The 10,959-nt window shown below is 40.4% G+C and overlaps 1 pseudogene; it reads left to right on the top strand.

The window, feature by feature from the left end:
• Nucleotides 1-5,446: 5,446 nt before the first annotated feature.
• LOC141728649 (nucleoporin NUP42-like) lies at nucleotides 5,447-8,040 on the top strand (annotated as a pseudogene).
• Nucleotides 8,041-10,959: the final 2,919 nt, after the last annotated feature.

Raw genomic sequence — 10,959 nt, 5'->3', positions numbered from 1 at the left:
CCAAATGATTATCCTCAGCAAGTTTTCATTGGTGATTAGAGCTTGTCTATATATTGCTTCAGATTCATTTTTGCCGTCAGTATACTACTGATGGCAATCTCTGAACCTTACCCTGTCACAGCCTTCTATTACCAGTGTGTTTGATAATAAAGTGTGATATTCCATAACGTGTGAGCTTGAGTCCTTCAAGGGTGTTGGCAGCTGCTGGCAGGGGATGACATGCTTGACAAAACTCATAATAAACCCACAAAGAGTGGGGACAGTGTCAGTGTGTGACCCTGAATTATTGGTCAAACCACCCTGTGACACAGTTGCTATTTAGTGGGGTCCACAGAACAGAGCCCTGATAGACTAGACGTGCACAAGGGTCTCATCTTCCCTGGGGGCACTGATAGATTGCTCAAATATAAAGAGTTCAAGGAAACATCTCCCTTTCTCCTGACAGTATATCACTCTTACAACCCAACAACTAGCATGCTGCTTGCAGGTTTGGTTTGAGATAAAACCCTGAGGAAGATTTTCAAAATTAATACAGAGAAAAGCTATCTTGAAAGCAAGTAGAGTCTGGTGACCACTAATAACAAGTGGTCACCTTGTGTACCTGCAAGCTTTTTAGACAGCTCACAGGAAAACCACAAAACCAATATGAGTGTCAGAGAATTTATAGAGAAAGCTTGCACATACTTGACATCACAGGAACACAAGTTTAAGTGCTCACTTCCCTTGAGGTGGGTCAGAGACATACCCCAGGCACTGAGAGGGTAGCTCTGCTACCCATCAGCCGGTATGTGGGATGGGGAATCCCATTTCCTTAATGAAAAACATTGTCTGAGCTAAGCCCTCAGAAAAAGGCCAGAAGTGGGGAGAAGGGCCTCCATTCTCAGTATCTCATCCCTCAGCAGCATGAGCAGACAACAACCAAGCTTGGAAAATTCTGGGAGTTCACAGAGCTACCAGCACTGGGGGAGAAGCACTGAGATGTCTCACCTAAGTAAATGCTCCTGCAGATGTGGGCACTTTTTGTGACTCACCTCAGCACAAAAATAGCTGTAGCTGCCACAATATATGATTCTATCTCACTGCTAACCTAAATAAGGTTACTCACACAATCAAGGACTAATTGCATGAGAAGGGATTGCTTGATGAGGTTCTTAGACTTGTGTGTTTCTGGTCAAGTCCTTAATAGATGCAAATTAGCACAGCTTCAAAGAAATTATTTCAGAGATTCTGAAGGTGTGGTTTGGTTTCCACTATTTGTGTGTTTGAGAGGAAAGGCAACAGAGACAAAGCAATTCTGCAGGAGAAAGTTATGTCTCTACTAGCATACTAGTGATAGATAAAGCAAGTTGGTACAGTATAATTTATTTGTATTATCATTATGTTCTTTTTAAGACTGCTAGCCAAACAAATTAGTCATGGGTTAAATGACAAACCTCTGTAGTGGGATTTGAAACTGACTAAAGGGTGAAAAGGTAGAGAATTTAGGCATGTAAATGGTAAGAATTTAAAGGTAGCTGTAGAGGGCCAGTACTACTTAGTACATTTAAGTTATTACTAATCAGGAGATGATTGTGTGGAAGTCTTTGGAGGACACAAAAAGTTGAGATGCATTAAGTCTGAAAGAGGTTTGAGGAATTAAAAGGGATGTAAGTAAATAAGCAGATAGTCATCATCTCTAAGACAAAGTGATACTTCCACAGAAAACCACAGTTTGCCTGGTCATTGCTAAAGCACAAGGCAGCAATGGAGAATCTCTCCTATGAGGAAAGTCTCACAGAGCTGGGGTTGTCAGTGGGGGCAAGAGAAGGCTCCAGGGAAACCTTTCAGAACTTAAGGTGCTTATAAAAAAGACATTTCAGTAGGGCCTGTAGTGATAGGGCAATGGAGAATACGTTTAAATTGAAAGAGGGCAGGTTAAAATTGGATGTTAGGAAGAAATTCTTCATGGAGAGGGTGGTGAGGCACTGGAACAGGTGGCCCAGAGAAGATGTGGATGCCCCATCCTTGGAAGTGCTCAAGGTCAGGTTGGATGGGACTCTGAGAAACCTGGTCTAGTGAAAGGTGTTCCTGCCCATGGCAGGGGAGTTGGAACAAGGTGGTTTTCAAGGCCCATTCCAAACCAAGCCATTCTGTGATTGCCTTCTCTTCCTCTCTACTTCCCTCTGCTATAAAATCTCTGTGGGCTGAACCGCAACCGTTTTGCACCTGTTCACAGAAACCCTCTGCAGCTGCAAGTGTCATTCTGGGAGAAGCAGCAGTCAAGGCAAACAGTAGTTATTTTAGCAAATTTCCTCATGGCCATTTCACACTTCAGGCACAACAGCTTCAGAAGATGAAGGACTCTTGCATACCAGCGTTTCTACAAAAACTTTTGTTCCCCACTGACCTTGAGTCTTGTATATCTGTGGGAGATGTATGGCATATAATAACAGCAGTGCTGGGGGAAGCTCAGTCAGTCACAGCTTACATACACAGGTAAATGCATTTTATTAACTGAAAGCTTTCATTTTCTCTTGTGGGCTCATGGGAGCCCCTGATGGCATTTTTGTAAGGAGAAAATGGAATTGAATAATCTTTCAAGAAAAAGAAAAACTAAAGCTTGCAATTAATTCAGCTCTATAAATGCCAAACGTGGGTTCAAAAGCCAATTTAAAATCTTCAATGTAAGATCAAAAAATACTACAAAAGGATGTAAGTAGTTTTTAAACAGGAATGTTCTCTTCAGGAGTCAAACCACTTCACAAGTTGACAACTTTCTATATTCATAACCAGCAGCTTCCTTTTGAAGCAACTTCCACATTGAGATCTAATGGAATAACTCAACATTGCAAAACAGGCAAGTACTATAAATTATGCTTATTATTTTGAGTGTTACAAAAATAAAGTCACAGATAAAAATCTCAAGATGCGCGCAGCCTAAAAAACTTACTGATCCCTGCCTTACAGAGATTCTAGCTGATACATAAGTAGACAAAAATATACAGGAAAGCAATGCTGTAAGAAAAATGAAATCCATTAATTAGCATCTTGTTTTGTGGAGTCCTGTATAAAGAAATAGCAGGTCAAACAAATATTTGTGACAGTTCCCTGTTAAACCAAATTATGGTTCAATTTGGGCATATTTGAAATAAAACACATGCACTGGCAGACCCTGCCAAATGCTGCCGTCATCATCTGAGAACAGCACAAGGTAGAGAAGGAAGTAAAATTCCAAATTTAATCAATGTTGTCTATGAAAAAATTGTTAAGTCAAATGGCTAAACTATATGGGTATAAGCATACATTCAGACAGTGATTCTTCTTCATCAGCAGCAGAAGAAAATTCCCAGCATTTTAACATTCCTGTGATATAGCACGCAGTAGGTATATTAATTTAACTAAATTTAAAATTGCAAGCACATAGTAAACACAAAGTTCAAGTTCTCTGTAACATCAGAAAAGAAGTGGTATTTAGGCTTCTCATTAGACTTTTACACAGAAGTGAATTTTATACACAAAATTTGTATCATATCCATATCTCCATTTCTCCTGCAGGTTTGTACCCACTGCAGAGAACATTTCAAATGATAGAGCTTCCCAAGCATAATAAATTCTTTGCAGCTAACTCACAAAATACATTCCTAAGTTTGTGTAGAATATGTGCTGAAATCGTGCTGCTATTTCTTTGTCATTAGTTAACAACTCTCTGCAGCAAAACACAGAGTTATGGTTGCTCACGACACCTGTCATACCACTAAGCTCTGATCTATGGATAAGTCAAAGGCATGAAGTTATCAAAAGACTCATAGCAGCTATTTAAACATTAAATAAGAAATGTTTTGTATTATTACATAAAAAATTTAAAGACAAAAGTATAAAGTAATAAAAATATTAAAACAACTGTTGTGAATTCTACTCTTGTCTCTAGAACCTCTTTATTTCCACATTGGACTTGCAAAAATTTTTTTTTAATAAGGGTGCTGGTGTGTCAGAAAAAAATGTTCATTATCCGGGACTATTTATGTGACTCCTAGAACTTGCCTTATGGGATTAGCTGCCCAAAAATGACACTGGAAATATGGGTCCTGCAAAAGAGAGTATACTTTTATCTAGGTCCAACAGCATGAAATATTTTCTGCTTGGAAGGAAGGATTTGTTCAGTGAGGCTATTGCATCTGATTATGTGACACTGCATGGTACCGGGAATAAACAGACATCAAAGGCAGCACTGTGAATGGAACAAGAGCTAAAAGCTTTAGCAGAGACACTGAAAAAACAGGCAGAAAGGACGTGGAAGAGACCTGCAGACTGTATCTCCAAAAAAGGTGTGCCAGAAAAATGGAATGACTGTAAAAGAAGCTGTTTAAGTCTTATAATCTTTTAACTGTGAGGAAGTGGATATGTTTCACAAGTTTTCTGAAATTTTCATGAAACTACAGTGTAAAAGAACTTTTCATGCAAAAGTGTGACTACTGGCTGGCCCCAGGCTGGACAAGCTGCTTTGCTCTTTCCCTGGACTCTTATCCTAGAGAAACATCTTAAAAATTAAGTCACTCCCACTCAATTTTAGGTAATGCTTAAAAAAATGTAACTAGCAGCCCTCTTCCTTCTATTCTTCTCCCTGCTCCTTCCTTTAACATCTGCCAAAGCATCTACACCTTGCTGGCTGGGACATTCACCTAGGTGGTGGGAGGTAATTGGAATTCTTTCAGATGGAGAAGGGAATGGAATTGTATGCCATATAGAGTATTCTGCCCACCCAGAATTACATTATTTAGATTACCTGTAAGGAAGTCATTGATACTTGCTCTGGTTTTGTCTTATACATGACTACCACTGCACTTCTAAAGAAAATTTCTGGGACAATCTAATTACTTCAGTGTGTTTGAAAGGAAGAACTTTTCAGGAGGCACAGGTAGGATGGCTTTGAGTCCAGACAAGGATGAGGATGTGTAAGAGACTGTCCAAAGTTTCCTTCATTTACTTCATGACCATGGCAAGGACAGAGACTAAGACCCTGAAGACCCTGACTGGAGTTCTGGCCTGGTTGAGGTGGATGCTCACCAAGTGATTGTTTGCAGGTGTGCTTGCTGTGTCATCTCTGCCTTACAGCTACTTCACGATCCCCGCTCATCACAACAGCCCATGATTTCTTCACCTCTTGGCCAGATGCGACCAGCTTTGGAGAAAGACTAATTTTCTGAGGTAACTTTGGTGATCCCCCATGTAAAATCCCTCATCTGCCTCATGACCACCGTCAAGGACAGAGATTGAAGGCCCTATAGAAACCAGTCCTGAAACAATGGCTCCTGCTCACTGCTGAGACTGGTTTGTCCTGTTTCACAGCTAGACCATGTGTACTTCCTCTCATCAGACTAATTCTCCACTGTCCTGTACCTGTTCCACTACCAGTGGAGGGCTATGAAAGACCCCTGAGTTAACCAGAGACTTTGAGATTCTCCCCGACATGACAAGACAGATCTATTGGCTGGACCACAAGGATCTCGTCTCTCCGTTGGTAGCTATATTCCCCCCTCCTCTTTCTCCCTCTCTCTCTATCCTTTATCTCCTTTCTAATCCTTCTATAGCATTTGCTGTGAGCACTCAATAAAAGGTGCATTTTGTTTTGATTAATACTGAAATCTCCTTCTGTATTGTTTTTGCCTCTGAGATCAGTAAACGAACCATCATGACCCCCACTTGTACTAGTGGATCATGACGGGATGTGAGATGGAAGCTTATTCCCCATAGCCCCTCAAAGTGATTTGAGAAGAACTTTCCCCTCGAAGTCCCGACTGTGAATTCCTTATGAGACATGAGTCCTTGAAGGGGCAGAAAGGACAGGCTGTCGATTCCTGTATGGCAGTAGGAACCTTAAAGCTGGACTATACACAGAGACACACAGTTTTCCAGCACCCAAATCTGCTGGTGGACCCAGACCAATGCTCACTTCACTGTGTTGTGTCTCCTGGAGAACCCCGGAGGTTGACACTGACAAACTCAAGTAGAATATACAGAAATCTACATTGCTGCTGGTGCCACATGGGAACTGAAAGGATTTCTGTCACCACTGGGACCAGAAAGTTTAACATTGTTTGTTAGCTCTATGTTTTCTTTCTTTAAAAATGTTAGGATACTGACATTTAATGCTGCCTAGTTTGCATACAACTAAGCTATATGGTATGGTAATTTTTGCTTTGTTTTTTTACACATTATTTCTATTGTTGTCATAGTCTTTTGAGATTTGCCATTTATGCCCTAAGCACTAAACAGTGCACTAGGATGCCACTTACCTTAATTTTTTTTGGACATTTTTCATATACAATGTTCCCTGCATAGTGACAGGCTCAGTACTATTAAAAAAACAGCAGGAGGAAAACCCAATTAAACTTGCAATTTTCCACCAAGCAAGGCACATATGCAGTGTGCCCACCAGATGACTTGCTCTGTCCTTGCCTGTGCAAGACATATCTACAGAGGATTTTTCCCCTGGGGTCACAGCATGTCTCATTTTCTAAAACTGCTACCTTTCTGCAGAAGATAAATATGAATAAAACATAACCATGATGGCTTTCTTCACCTCAAATATATATACTGAATTTACATGAAGGACTAACACTTCAAAAGGCTCTCCAGACCTCTGAAAGCTGCCTGGGCTTTCAGTTGCAGCTTCACTGTACACACCAGAATTGCTTCCCATGTTGCTCAGGCTATAGTGGTGTGTAACTCCTCCATACATGGGCAATCATTTAACCTTCACATATGCAGGAGGAAGACTGGACAGTTTTATGCTCACAGAACTGGACTCCTCCTTTGACATCCCATCTGCTCTTTAAAATCAATCCCATTAAGGCACTCTTGGTGTGATTCACAGGGAACCCAAACTTTGATTTGTAGCAAACCGAGGCTGCAATTCGTCTCCCATCACTTCATCTGTCCTCAAGCTCAACAGTTTTGGCAAGCAAGTCTTCCCTGTTTCCTCCATACTCAAAGGAGCATTTTTAGGCACAGATGTAGGTATCCTTCTGCTCAGTGATTCATCAGCATCTCCCATTTCAGGATGGGCTGAGTCATTTTTTTCTGTTCAACAATTAAGAGCCCTAGATCACTTTCTAACTCAACAATTAACTCCAAAGCAATTTACATTAAAAGAGTTGAGTCTTATCCCCAATTGAATCATTGCTCTTCAGTTACTATTTTTATGTCAGGATTGATGACACTGTGACATAAATCCCAGGGAACATGGGTAAAGTAACACTCCTTTGAGAGTGTCCTGCTTTTGGCTTTGATAGGGTTCATTTTGTTGGTAGCTTATTCAGTGTTGTGGTTTGGGATTTAGTATGAGAATAATATTGATAACACACAGATGTTTTGGTTGCTGCTAAGTAGTTCTTACCCTAGGTCAAGGACCTTTTAAAGAACACATTTTCTGCATTTACAAACAGTCAAAATATTACTGATGGCTATAAAGATGAAGAGACTTTTTGACTATGTAATGAAAGACATGGAAATTTGGGAATCTTCAGGACAATGGAGTGTTTCATCTTCGTCACCAATGAAAAAAAGCTCAATGTCTCAGGCTTCTCAGATTTCTTGCCAGAACAGTTCCATCTGGAGCGTTATGATTGCAGAGCAAACATTCAGAACTCTATATAAATTCTTTCCAGCAGAACGGAAAATGGAAAAATCAGCTGCCTCAGTGGAAAGCTTTAAATGCATTGACAAAAGCAGGTGTGCCATCGGATTGTAAAGAACACGATCACTCAACCCTTGCCTTCCTTTGGATCTGGAGGACTGCAAACATCAAGCTTTGGGCTGCCAAGCTTTCCCATGGAGAGCAGCAGTAACAGTGCTACCAGTTTCTTCTTTACAATGATTTCCAGTCTTGCCAGTGCATCATCATCTGGAAATTCTGATAGTTTTGAGAGCATTTCTGCTGCTTGTAATCCTCCTGCTTTTGAGGCTACATCCTTGCCTGGGACTTTTTCTGCTGTGAACTCTTCAAGCGCCATTGTACTTACAATCTTTGGAACATTTAATACAGCTGGACATTTAATTTAATACTTTATTAATTTAATACTTTATTTAATACTAAATACATTTAATTTAATAACATTTAATACTGCTGGACTGTGAGGCAGAAGGAGCAACTTCTGCCTCACAGTCCAGCAGTATTTTATTTGGATAGACTGCCAGTGTCTCTGGACAAAACATCACATCAGCAGCTTCTGCACTTACAAAGCAGAATACATGAAAAAAGTTGTTTACACCAAAGAGCAGCTGAAGAATTGAAACAATTTGAAACAAATAATATTGTAATGAGAAAAAATTCCTCTTAAGCCATCACTAGTAGAACTTGTAAATGTTTAGGACTTTCTAAGTTATTTTGAAATACTCTCTTTTCTCTGATTGCTCAACTACACATTTTTGTGGTATTTTTTTTCAGTTCATTTTTGTTTCATATTTAATTCTTATGCACTAATAAGCTCTCAGGTTTAAAAAAAAATCTTATCAAGGCCAGATTGAATGAGGCTTTGAGCAACCTGGTCTAGTGGAAGGTGCCCCTGGAACAAGATGATCCTTAAGGTCCCTTTCACCCCAAACCCTTCTGTGATTGTGTCTTTTCAGTTTCCCATGCTCTGCCAGTGAGGAGGGGCACAAGAAGCCAGGAGGCAGCAAGGCCAAGACAGCTGACCTGAGTGGTTCACAGGGACATTCCATACCGTAGAATGTCATGCCCAGTATCTAAACTGGAGAGAATTGGCCAGGAGGAGGAGGTCTTGGGAATAGAGTGGGCAGTAGTCAGTGGGGGGAGAGCAATTGTGTTTGGCATAACTTATTTCTCTTGGGTTTTATTCATATCTCTTTCTCCTTTTCAATAAAATTTTGTTCTTATTATTGCTATTATTATCATGTTTATTATTAGGACTATTATTATATTTTACTGTATTTGAAGTCTTAAACTGTTCTTATCTCAACCCATGAGTTTTACCTGTTTTTCTCATTTTCCTCCCCACCACACCAAGACTGCATGGGAGAGTGAGACAGCACTTGTGTGGTTGATGCCTGGGGTTAAACCAGAACAGAGTCAAGACTCCAAGAGTCCTAAGTAATAACTTCTATTCCAACAATATTTACACACATGTAACTAGAACACAGTTATATAAAATGCATGAGTAGTGATAGAAACGTCATTTTTCTGCCAATGTGTGGCTCTTACCATTACCCAACTGTGTCAGGTCCCTTTTCCCCTGTGTCCCTGGAAGCTTACATTCCCAGATATCCACTGCTCTGTCTGCAATGGGACAACTGCAGAGAGCATTTGCTTAGAGTGGCTACTGGCTCAGCAGAAGGGTGCTTTCCATTTTGCCTGGCTGAGAGCTGAATTTTGACAAGAAGGAAAAGCACCTCTATTTCTCCCCAGTAAGCACCTATGTTTCTCATCCAACAGCTCATCACCTGAGCTCATGAAATTGTTCTAGGATGCAAATCCCACTCCTACCCCAGCATCAAGAGGGTGGGGAGGTACACAATTCAGTTTCCACAGGCTGTTTCAATGTATCCCTGTGGGCTGTCTACTGCTAATACCTATCTTACATACCCAAAGGTCCCTATTAAATTCAGAACAAAATTAAGTACATAGCATGAGCTTAAAAATTATATTTCCAGGACAGGTACATAACACTGGGTCCATTGTAAAACATGATACAGGATTTGGGTGCCCAGCCTGTTCATGAACTTCTGAATATCACTTCCCTGGGTGTCTGGAGACACCTTGTGTGGAGATCACAGATAGGTACTGTGTTTTACAGACAGTAAGTGCAAAATCCATGAGAGAAGCCATAGCAACCAGGCTTTCAATGGATTGACTTTCATACTTAAGACAGAATATTTATTTAAATGCATTGTGTGGACAACTTACTGATGCTCAGATTTTTAAGCAGGAATTTCCTTCAGCAATTCTAAAATGCAAAAGAATAAGCATACAAATTAAGATGGGTATGTTACCCAAATTATCAACCTAGCTTGGTCACTGGGAACAGTGAGATCATATTAGTTTTACCGTAGCCTAGATATTCTGCTCCTCAGCAAGAATAGCTCCCACATCATCCCAGCTATTCTGCCCAGGAAACTGTAGCCCTTCACTTGGGCTATCTGGCACAAGAAGGCTTTGTGCCCTGTGCACACACCCTAAATATTGTGGGAAGTACAGTAATAAGGAAAGAGAAAACAATGCCATCTCAGGCCAAGCTGTCAGCCCACCACAAACTCTCTTACCCAACAGCAGAAAATAAGAGACCCTAAAAAAATGTACACACTAGGGTAAGTCCTGGAGGTATGCCTTGGATAAGCAAGGACAGAATCAGCCAGCTTGATGTAAATAACAGTCCCTTACCAAGCTCTCCTTGCTTGAACTTTCTCTTGCTCCTGCAAACTTGATACAACATTACTTTTACTAACCCAGGGCACAGCAAAGGAATGGCTGAAATTCAGCAGCTACATCAGCATTAAGAAAGGCCCACAGAGGAGCACTCCTCAAACCACAGTCTAAAGGTAAAATATACATCCCCAAGGGACACTTTTCCTATTATGCATTCAAAAGATGAAAATTGCATTTCAAAGGCCTGAGTGTGCTCCTAGAAGGAAATGTAGAAGGGAACACAGCTCCTTTCACCTACAGGAAGTGAAGCAGTCATTTATGCCAAAACCTTCCAGCTGGGAAGCTACTGCTGGAATTATATCAAGCATATGACTAAGGACACAAAAGTAAATGAAGCCCCATTCAATATTTGAGTGACAATGTTTGCTCATGCAAATTATATCCACCATACTCACTCCCAGCTTTTGTAATCATCAAAAAAAGTTGTGGTTCATGGAGTTTACAACTTTAATATTCAGATACCTTGTTTTGAGTCTTTTACTCCCAATTGTTATCTCTTATGAACCAAGGTTGTTTCTATCAGTATGAAATCCAAAACC

This window comes from Zonotrichia albicollis, chromosome 3 (assembly GCF_047830755.1).
Source record: "Zonotrichia albicollis isolate bZonAlb1 chromosome 3, bZonAlb1.hap1, whole genome shotgun sequence".
Classification (NCBI taxonomy): Eukaryota; Metazoa; Chordata; class Aves; order Passeriformes; family Passerellidae; genus Zonotrichia; species Zonotrichia albicollis.
Note: the sequence above shows the minus strand (reverse complement) of the source record. Positions and strands in the feature narration are given on the sequence as shown.